At 34.6% G+C, this 10,029-nt stretch overlaps 1 pseudogene; it reads right to left on the reverse strand.

Annotated features, from left to right (window-relative positions):
• Positions 1–8,575: 8,575 nt before the first annotated feature.
• LOC101823196 lies at positions 8,576–8,998 on the reverse strand (annotated as a pseudogene).
• Between the last annotated feature and the right edge of the window lie 1,031 nt (positions 8,999–10,029).

Genomic DNA, 10,029 nt, shown 5'->3' on the forward strand with positions numbered 1-10,029 from the left:
TTTATTAAATGATCACTGCCAAGGAAAATGTACCATCTATTATTTTCCTTTTATGGTTGTGTGCAAGGCTTTTTATTCCTGATTCATTTGTATAATTTATTTGAACTTACAATTTTTGAAATAATGATGTTTTTTCTTATATTTCCTCTGTAATTTACTGAGAACTGTATTTTTAGAAATAAATAGTTCTAACTACATAAAACACTTCCCAGATAGTCAAACGATAATTATTAGCCAATAGTTACAATAATGCCTTGCAGTGATCCAGTTCCATTTCCGGGATTCTTGGAGCCAGAGGTTATTGCTCTGAGCCATTTCTCCACAGCATCCTGTCAGTCATCCCAAGGCCACTATTGAGAGATGAGAGTCTTGCTGCTGCCATGGCAAAGGAAGGGCAGCAGCCATGCTGTCTCTACTCAGAAGCTCCCCAGGAGCAGATCCCTCACACTAGTAAGGTTCCATTTAACAAATTACTCTTGAAGTGAACCCAATCTCATCACAAGGTCTTCAGCTTTGAAAAATAAATTCAAAATGTGCCTGTGAAATGTTTGTTAGATTCAGGTAGTTATTTAGCTTATTTACCCATTTAATAAAAAAGCTTTTTCTCCTTTGTTTTGAGTTTTGGCAAAATAATTCAAATTTTTATTTTGATGCAAGATTTGTCTATATTGCCCTCCAGTTTCTGCCTCCCTTCTGGGTCTAGAGGCATATACCACTGCCCACTGTGTCCAGCTATGCATTATTGACATTATCTACTACCAATATTGTTTTGTTGAACAAAAATAAAATCTTGTGAAAATGGACCTGGGACAAAAACATATGCTAAAATAATTGCTTTAACCTATAAATTGGAAAAAAGGTATCATTTCCACCTTGAAATACCAAGGATAAAAGGACCCTGTACCTGACAGTAAAGATACTGACATCTGTTCTTTAACTAGACAATCTGAGGACATACCAGATATCCAATGTGACCCAGATGATCTCAATACTGTGAATGTGGTAGGAAGTGAATCCAGTAAATCAGTTATGAAATAGTACAGTGCTTGTGTGAGAGAAACTCAGTCTTCAATGAGAGGATCACCATCAAGCTATCATTTTAGTTTCTTACTTGAGCTTAAATATAGAAGACTGTCTCCAAATGCAATGCTGACTGGATTACTGAAGACCCAGGTATTTTATTTAGTTTACTACTAAATAACATTTAGCTATAAGTAGTTATCTAGTGAAATGATTATGTTTGTGATTAGCTCATTACAGAGATGTCCACAACTTTTCAATCTGTCAGAAAAAATACAAGGAAGAAATCATTATAATAAAGATGTCTATCTGTTCCAAGCTCTCTTGTGATGAAACATCTTAGTGTCACAATCTGTCACCTAGGTAGTCCTTTGACTTTCAACTGTTTGCAATTCCATTTCAAAATCTACCCTGCTGTTGACTGTTCTTTTCAATGAAAGAAAACTATTATGCACAGTATCATGTTTCATAGAGAAGAGATATTCAAGTCAAAATTAGTGGTACCATCTAACTTTCACTACAATGCGACAAATAAGATCTTCAAAGTGCTTTTCTCCAAAAAGCAAACAAATAAAACAAAACATTGGAAGTCTGGGAGAATGATGGAGAACTTATGTCAGTCTTAACTTGATAAACACAGACCAAGATCTCGGTGTTGAAAAAGAGATTTAAAGAAGCAGAAATATCATAGCTTCTGTTGAATAGGGATGGTTGTTCTGCTGCTCATGCTTAATCCTAGATGTCAACTTGGCCGAATTGAGTGGACTGTGGAAGGCATTCTTTTGAGAGTGTCTATGAGGATGATTCAGGGAGATTTAACTCAGGTGGAAAGGAGCCATGTAATGAGGTGCCATGTCAAATGTATTCAAGGAAAATAACAGAAAGGAAAAAGCAAACCTAACACTAGCATTTGCCTCTATCAGCTTTCTGGTTGTGGATGAAATGCGACCAGCTGCCTCATGGTGCTGCCTCCAAGGCTGGACCGGCTCACACACATCTTTGCCGGGATGGGCTCTACCCAAGGCTGTAGTCAAAAAAGAACCTTTAATTAAGTTGATTTTGTTAGGTGTTTTGTCAAAACACCTAGAAAAGTAATTTAAGAAAAAACAAGAGAAATCATTTTGGTTGTACTGATTTGACTTCACACCCAAACTTATGAATTGATATATTTACTTAAAACTTTGAATTTTTATATTGGGTTATATGATTGCAGTTCAGTTGCTGATAATTCCAAAACAAAATCATGCCTACCTTTTTATTTGTAATAATCTTTAAGAATTCCTCATGTGAGAAATCTAAATTATTTAATTCTTTGTGAATAAATTTGATATAGGTTTCTATATTTGTCCAGAGGATGATTATTTCCAAGCTGTTTTAAACAATGCCATAAAATATAAATATTTTATATATTTACTACATTGAGCAACATGTGATTATAAAACCAGTGAAAGATATCCAAACTTAATTTTGAATTTATTCTAAAGCAACTTTCTTCACTGATATTACATAAAACTATTGTTTATATTCTGCAATGTGTATGAACCATTTAAGAATACAAAACATGATGATTATGGCCCGCTATACTATGGTAACTAAAACAGAGCCAGATATTTGATGTCAGAAAACTCTGCTTATCGTTTCAAATTTTGTATCTGTCTTTGTTTGTAGACAAAGACACATACACACAAACATACACAGTGCTACTTATTTTGTTCATTTGATAAATGCAAGTAAAATTTTCTAAATGAAAATGAGAGGATTCTAAATTATGTTATCAAAAGAATGCTGTCATTATTTTGTTCTATAAACACAGTTTGATGATGAGTCAGCTTTTCCTTTAATCTTCAGAATGAACTATGGGAACACAATAACATATGATCATATTTATCTCCCATTTCCTCATTCCTATTTGTAAGGATGGCCATTAGTATTTTTTAGTCATGCTAATTCATATGGAAGCTATATTCAAATAAGCATGAAATAATGATTTCATAAAGTTATTTTCTCAAGGATTAATTTTCACGTTTCATTTGTTTGTTTGAGGGTTTATTTGACCATGGTCTTGTTGTGCTGCCCAGACTGGCCTTGATCTGCATTTCTCTCTTTCTTTATTGTAATTTAAGGTCACAGATTATTTTTTCGACTGCAGTAAAGGCTGGGGAATCTAGGGTATAAACAGGATGTTCTATCAGTTTTCTAAAGATGTTTAATGCAGACTAAGATCCAAACATCCTTACAGTAACATTATCCATATTCTAAGAAAATGAAACTACTGAAATTTCACTCGTTATTTCATTGTTTTAAATGTGGATTTTTTTAAATTTTTGAAATGTATAAAGATGGGTAAAGAGTGCTTATTTCTTGATCTTAAACATTTTTACAACTTTTAAAAACTTTAGCTTGAGATTCCCAGATTTGAAAAGCAATTCAAGACATTCTGAGAGAAGTAGGGTCTTTCCTCCTGAAATATTAGAAACATTAAAATTAAAAAGATTTATTTTGAGAAGTGTCTTTAAGCAGTTAATACAGTTTTTTTACTTTGAAATTGTACTGAATTATGTGTAGAAATTATGATAAACAGCACCTTATACATCATTTCATATTTCCTGGTTACACATACCATTTTTCTTCTCATTTGCTCATACTTCAGGTTGGGAATTGGTGGTATTCATAGGCTTTAATCAGATTAGACCCATTTCTGAATTTCACTCTCAGGGAGCATATGAAATTCAAATTAAAAATTCTCCATAATAATTAATTTTCTCTCAGCATGTATGAGTGACTCATTTTAATGTTTGTAATTGAAATAGAACTGTACTACATTTCCTACTGCCTTTCCTCCCTCTAACCCTTTCCAGGTACACGCTAGCCAACCCCTTCTATATCTCCTCCTCACTCTCAAGATGATAACCTCTTTTTTTAACACCAGTCTACTCATAATTCTCAGATGACTCTAGGCATATCATTTGTGGAGGTTTCAAATCTATTTTTTACCTGTTAATCTTTCTCTATACACTTCCAGATCAGATTGTCCCAAAGCTAGTCCTTATGGAAATGCATGGGTAAAGAAAATACAATTCTTTCTTAATTAAATGAAAAGTTTTATTAATTTTATGTGCACGATCATTTTGTCTACATGTACATCTGTGCACCACCTGAGCGTCTGTGCTCTCAGAGTTAAGAAGAGAGCATTAGATCCCCTGTAACAGCTCTGAGTTGCCAAGTTGGTTCCAGGAACTGAAACCCAATTCTCTGCAAGAACAGAAAGTGCTCTTATGTCTTAGACATCTCTACAATCCTGTACTGAGTTTTTGAGAAAAACAAATATGTAAAACTTATTATTCCTGGTAATCTTTATCAGAAATGATTCCCCCAATTGGTTATCCATTGTCAAGTAGTCAGCTCTGAAATCATGCACATATATACATGCCAGTAACAATTTATGGACTGAACAGATTACATTTACATAGCCTATTAATTTGAGAGAGAGAGAAAAACGGGGCATAAATAAGAGAAGTTGTACTAAGAAGAAGAGAAGGGGAAAATTACATAATTATAATTTTAAAAATTGAAATCATAATATACTTAGTTCCAACGTCCCTGCTATAAATCTGACTTTGGTGACTCCCAAAGACTAGTGTCTTTATCATCAACTTGGACTTAAGTTTTAAAGTGGACTCAATAAGCAATATTCAAAAGATGAACTTTTTGTCAAAGTATTGTTTGCGAACCATGAGTTATTGATCTTGAGCAGGTAAAAATCATTGTAACTATTTGATTATTATAATTTTTTCTAATATTCTCTTATTATATATAGGTCATGAATATGTCGTGTGTGAGTGTGTGTGTGTGTGTGTGTGTGTGTGTGTGTGTGTGTGTGTGCATGTACAAAGGTCAGAAAAATGCAGGAAATCTGAGGTTCTATCTTTGAATCATGGGAGTTCTAGGGGGCAAGATCAGGTTGTCAGTCTTGGTGAGTACTTTACTCAGTGTGCCATTTATCAGGCCCTTAAACAATGTTAATTTGCCTCAGTCCTAATAGGATAAAACCAGAAAAAAATGCCTTATGTATGTCTTGGATTTCTTATGATTATTTAAGGACTTGAATTTAAAAATATTATTGGAATATAACCATACATAAAAAGAATTCCAAAATTATTTAATTATTATGAATTAAAGTCACATATTCACAATACTTTCTTTCCTCTTAATCTTTTGAAATAAATTCTAAACTACTTACAAATTCTTTATTCTCTAGTCTTTCTATTCTCAGCATGCAGACATGCTACTACTTATTGTCAACTTCAAAAACTTTTTTCTCCTAATTACATCTCATCTATTCTTGTTCATTATATTCTATCAACTTTGAGTCCAATCAAGTTCATGATATGTCTAAAACATATCTACTTTTTCTATGTTCATTACTCATTCAGTACTAAAAATTACAAGTATTTTTTATTCTAGACACTTCAATAACATTTCTACCCACTTACATTTTATGTTAAACCTATTCTTACCCAGAAGACAGAACCTGCACTCAAATACATTAATCAGCAGTTGTAGATAAGAAACAACATGAAAAACACATTTCTCTCCCAGTGACTGCTACTACAATACTTAGATATAATTGGCAGATACTTGAAGATTCTGAAATAGAAGCAACAGCCTGTCCTGTGAAGGAGATGATGTCACAAATAATTCAGGAATGCAGAAGCATTCAGCTTTGGACACAAGTGATCTGAATCTCAGAAGTAGCATCAATGAGGCAACAGAAGGAAAAATGGGAATATAGTCTCCTCTCCATGCTAGTGATGCTACAAGGTCCTATAGAAGCATGAAAGGAAGAAGAGAGCTTCTTCAGTGAAATCAGCTATAGTAGCCCCAGAGATGTAGCTTGACACCCAGTAACAGTGTCTGGAAAGGAAGTCAATAACCAGAAGTGTACACCAGAGCAGGTTAAAACATTACTTGAACCTTTGAGACAAAAACCTACAAGGGAGATCTTTCAGGAAATAAAAAAATACTGAGATTGTGGAGGAAGTAGAGCTTGTTCAGCAATTGTGAATTTGCTTATAAACTTCTGGGCTTCTCTCAAGAATCAAGTACTAATTATATATTAGAGATACTACAAAGAATTTAGAAACAGGTTTTCAATTGATATCATTTCCCTTGCCCTTTGCTAGATATTGTGTATTTGTACCCACACAATATACAACACAACACAGTGCACATGTACACACACACACACACACAAACACACACACATGCACATATACACACTTCCAGGATAGGATCATAATTGCTTGAAACATGATAAATCATGCTGAAACACTATTAATGTTTAGCAACTCTGGTAACATGGGTTTTAGAAATAACTGACACAGATTTAAAAATCAAATACAATACTCCCTAAAACAAGGATTTCATGTCTGAAGTCCTCGTAGTTAACAGAAGCTGTGGATGTTACATAAAATATACAGTAGTTGCATATAATTCACAGAAGCCATCTGTAAACCTGATCACCTAAATATTTTTAAACATGTAGTTTTGAGGGAATAAAGGATATATTTTTCAAATCTATGTGTCTAATATATATGAATTCTACTCTTTCTCAAATATTTTCAAAAAAAGTGAATTTAAGCATTAGTAAACCCTTTTACATGTTTTCAGTAGTCATTTCGAACTGGAGGAGGGAAAGAGCATGAAGAAAACAGGAATTATCTAGCTAGACAAGATAAATGGTTGAAAACAGAAACAGAATTCTAGGGATGTGTGATAATAGCAAAGTTTCTACATTTCACAGGATTCCCAAGAAGACAACAAAACCTGTGTAGGGTAAAGTGAAGAAATAATGACTGCAAACTGTCACAATTATGAAAGATCTAAAAAACTCAGAGAACTTCTGAACAAAGGAAGCTCATGGGAAGCCAGATCTGAACACTCTTAGTAAAATAGTAGAAGATTCAGAGGAAAGGAGTCTCAAGGGGCATCAGTGACCTTGTAGAGCAATGAGGTTCTGATGACTCCTAACTCCTCATCAAAAACCAAGGAAGACAGAGCAAATGATGGATAACAATAATGAGCTTATAAAAGGACATGTCAAATTGGAAACATATAAAGTTGAAATATTCTTCAACAATAAATATAAAATCAAGACTTCTCAAATGAAACCAAAGTAAACACTTTGGGAGTGGGAGTACTAAAAAAAATATTAAATGAAGTTCTTAGACAAACATGGATGAATGCTGAAGAAAACCAGGATTATTTGCAATTAACTGAACCAATAGAAATGTTAAAACTGTATGTGTAACAAGTTGGTTTCATTTTGGGTTCTTTAGGGATGTTTAATGACAAAAGTCAAAATTGCAAGACTGTTTGATGAAAGAATGTTTGTTTTTTTGTTATTTGGTTGTTGTTTGCTTTGTTTTCTTTTAAAAAGGGTTTTTCTGTATATATAGTCCTGGCTGGAATTTAACACAATATGTAATCCAGACTAGCCTTTGAATAAATGCTGATCAATCTTCCTGCCTCAGTTTACCAAGTGCTAGATTACAAACAGGAGCCTTCATGGCTGCTTGATAAAGTTTGAAAGAGGCAGATGTTACACAAAAGACAACTGTAACCTAAAAGGGGGAGAAGAATGTGCCTGTGTGGTTATATAGTTTCTATATTCTTCTTGAAGTAGCATATTGATTTTAAACTTTAGAAAAGTCATGTATTTGATTTTACTCATTTCAGCAAACATTACAAATACAACTGTATAAATAACAATAAAAAATAAGGTTGACTAAGCAAAACAGAATATGTTAAATTGACCTCAACAAAGAAAGCAGCAAAGAAAATAAAAGCACTCAAAATACCCCAAACTAAAGCAACAGATTCTAAACACCCAGAAAAATTAAAAGAGAAATCAATAACAAATAGACATAATCTAAAAATAATACTCATCTAGAAATCTAATTGCAGTACATATAGAACACATCAAATAAAAATGGATCATCAGGGGAGTAAAAATTCTAACTAAATGATACTTATGAAGTACTCACTTTTAATATATGTATGTTTGTAGGTTTAATGTAAATGTATTAAAATAATTGCATATTTCATGGAAACATTATTCAGAAGAATGAAGGAATAGTTGTATCAGTGTCAGACAAAGTCAACTTTGTAACATAGCTTGGGGATAAATCACATCAAATTACATTCTTCCAGCAACCATTAAGTAGTTTCTAATCTCTCATAGAATAACACGTTGTTTTATTTTGGCCTAATAAAAGCTATCGAAGAGCTGTATGTCTCTACCAACCAGACCCCCTTCATATACTTACAACTTCCCTTATCTCCCCAAATGACCAAACAGCCTCATATGATATTTGTATTTTCCCACTATGATTCAAGATTTTTTAAATTATTAATACAGTATTTATTTGTCTTCTCTCTGTCAAACCCTGAGCCCACCACTTTCCCCAGACGACCTGGGGAGGTATAGGAAAAAGGAACACAGGGGGCAGATAGGACATGAAAGAACTGTGGGGTGGAAATGGAGACAGCTGATTCACATGGAGAAGATAAGAAAGGCCACCATTAGGCCCAAGAGCTCATGGCCTCTGAGAGGGCAAAGCCCAGACTCGTATCGGAAAAGAGCTGTTGCTTCAGAGAAGGGTTCCTGGCATAACCAATGATGAGGCTCCAAAAAAGTCCTAATCCCAGTCTCATAGCTAGCCACTCCAACTGTAGCAGCCCCAGCCCCAATGAACTTGGCAGCTGGTTCGATGTCCCTGGAAATGACACTGGTCTATAAGCTGCGGCTAGAGATGAGTGAGGTCAGAGGACGAGGGACTGGCAAGCTGCTGAGACCCTCCTCTGTCCACATCTATGGTCGATTCAACTCCACAGCAAACACAGGACGTCTCAGAAGCTGAGAGGTGTTCCTGATCAAGGAGCAGGTGGAGATGAACGTAGAACAGGCGTACATTTTTAGGGGTGAGGGACCAAGGCAGGAAAGCTGCCCCCAGGGTAGAGAAGCATGATTCAAGTTTCAAAGTAGTGTCCTTGATTCTCTTCTTCACTTTGGTGTCCTTGATGTCTACAAAGACTGTTTGGTTTATAATATACAATCACTTAGCAACTTCTGCATATAGATACACACTTCACATCTCTGTGGTATCCTATAAATTTCATTTTGCCATAATGTGATCATTTCAAAGGATTCAAGTCACCCAAAGAAATAATTGTTATGGCAGTACTGGATTTGGAAGTCATCAAGACATCAGTTCCATTAGCATCTTCAGTGATCAAGAACTTTTTCCTGGCCTTCAAAAGATGGCACAATAGATAAGGCTAATTACTGCTCTTTCAGAGGACTCAAGGTTCCAGTCCTTCAACTGAGATGGCCACTTACAACTACCTGTCACCCAAGCTTAATTGGCATCCAATGACCTTTTTTTGCTCCTACAGGTTCTGCATGCACATTCTAAATATATGTGCATACATGCAAAATAAATACACACACCACACAAAAAATGTTAAAGAAAGAATATCTGTGGGCACAGAGAAAATAGTACTTGTATCCTGACTTTTCCCCCCTCTGCGAAGTTTTTCAAATGATCTGAATCTGAATTTCCCACAGGTTAATAAGGCAAGATCAACTAAGCTTTCCTTTTCTTTGATGTGATAAAGCAAGCCAAATTTTGTCAATTAGTAAGTTCCAAGAAAATGTACTATAACTGGCCCGAAGTCAAATAAGAAGGAACAGAGAACAAAAATGAAATGAAGTGACTTTTTCCCAGCGTTTGGACAAGTGCAGAATCTGGCATGGACAGGAGCTTAAAGTTCAATATTAACTTTATCCAGTTGAAGTCAATTAAGTAAATATAAAAAATATGGTTTAAGGCCAAAAACCTTGAACAATTAAAGACAATGATTATCAAAGGGCTGCTCAGCAAATAGTGAGCATGCAAATCAAACTGGTCTCCAGAGCAGGTGGCCTATGAGTGTGTCAGATGGCAC

This window comes from Mesocricetus auratus, unplaced genomic scaffold (genome assembly GCF_017639785.1).
Source record: "Mesocricetus auratus isolate SY011 unplaced genomic scaffold, BCM_Maur_2.0 Super-Scaffold_100676, whole genome shotgun sequence".
Lineage (NCBI taxonomy): Eukaryota > Metazoa > Chordata > Mammalia > Rodentia > Cricetidae > Mesocricetus > Mesocricetus auratus.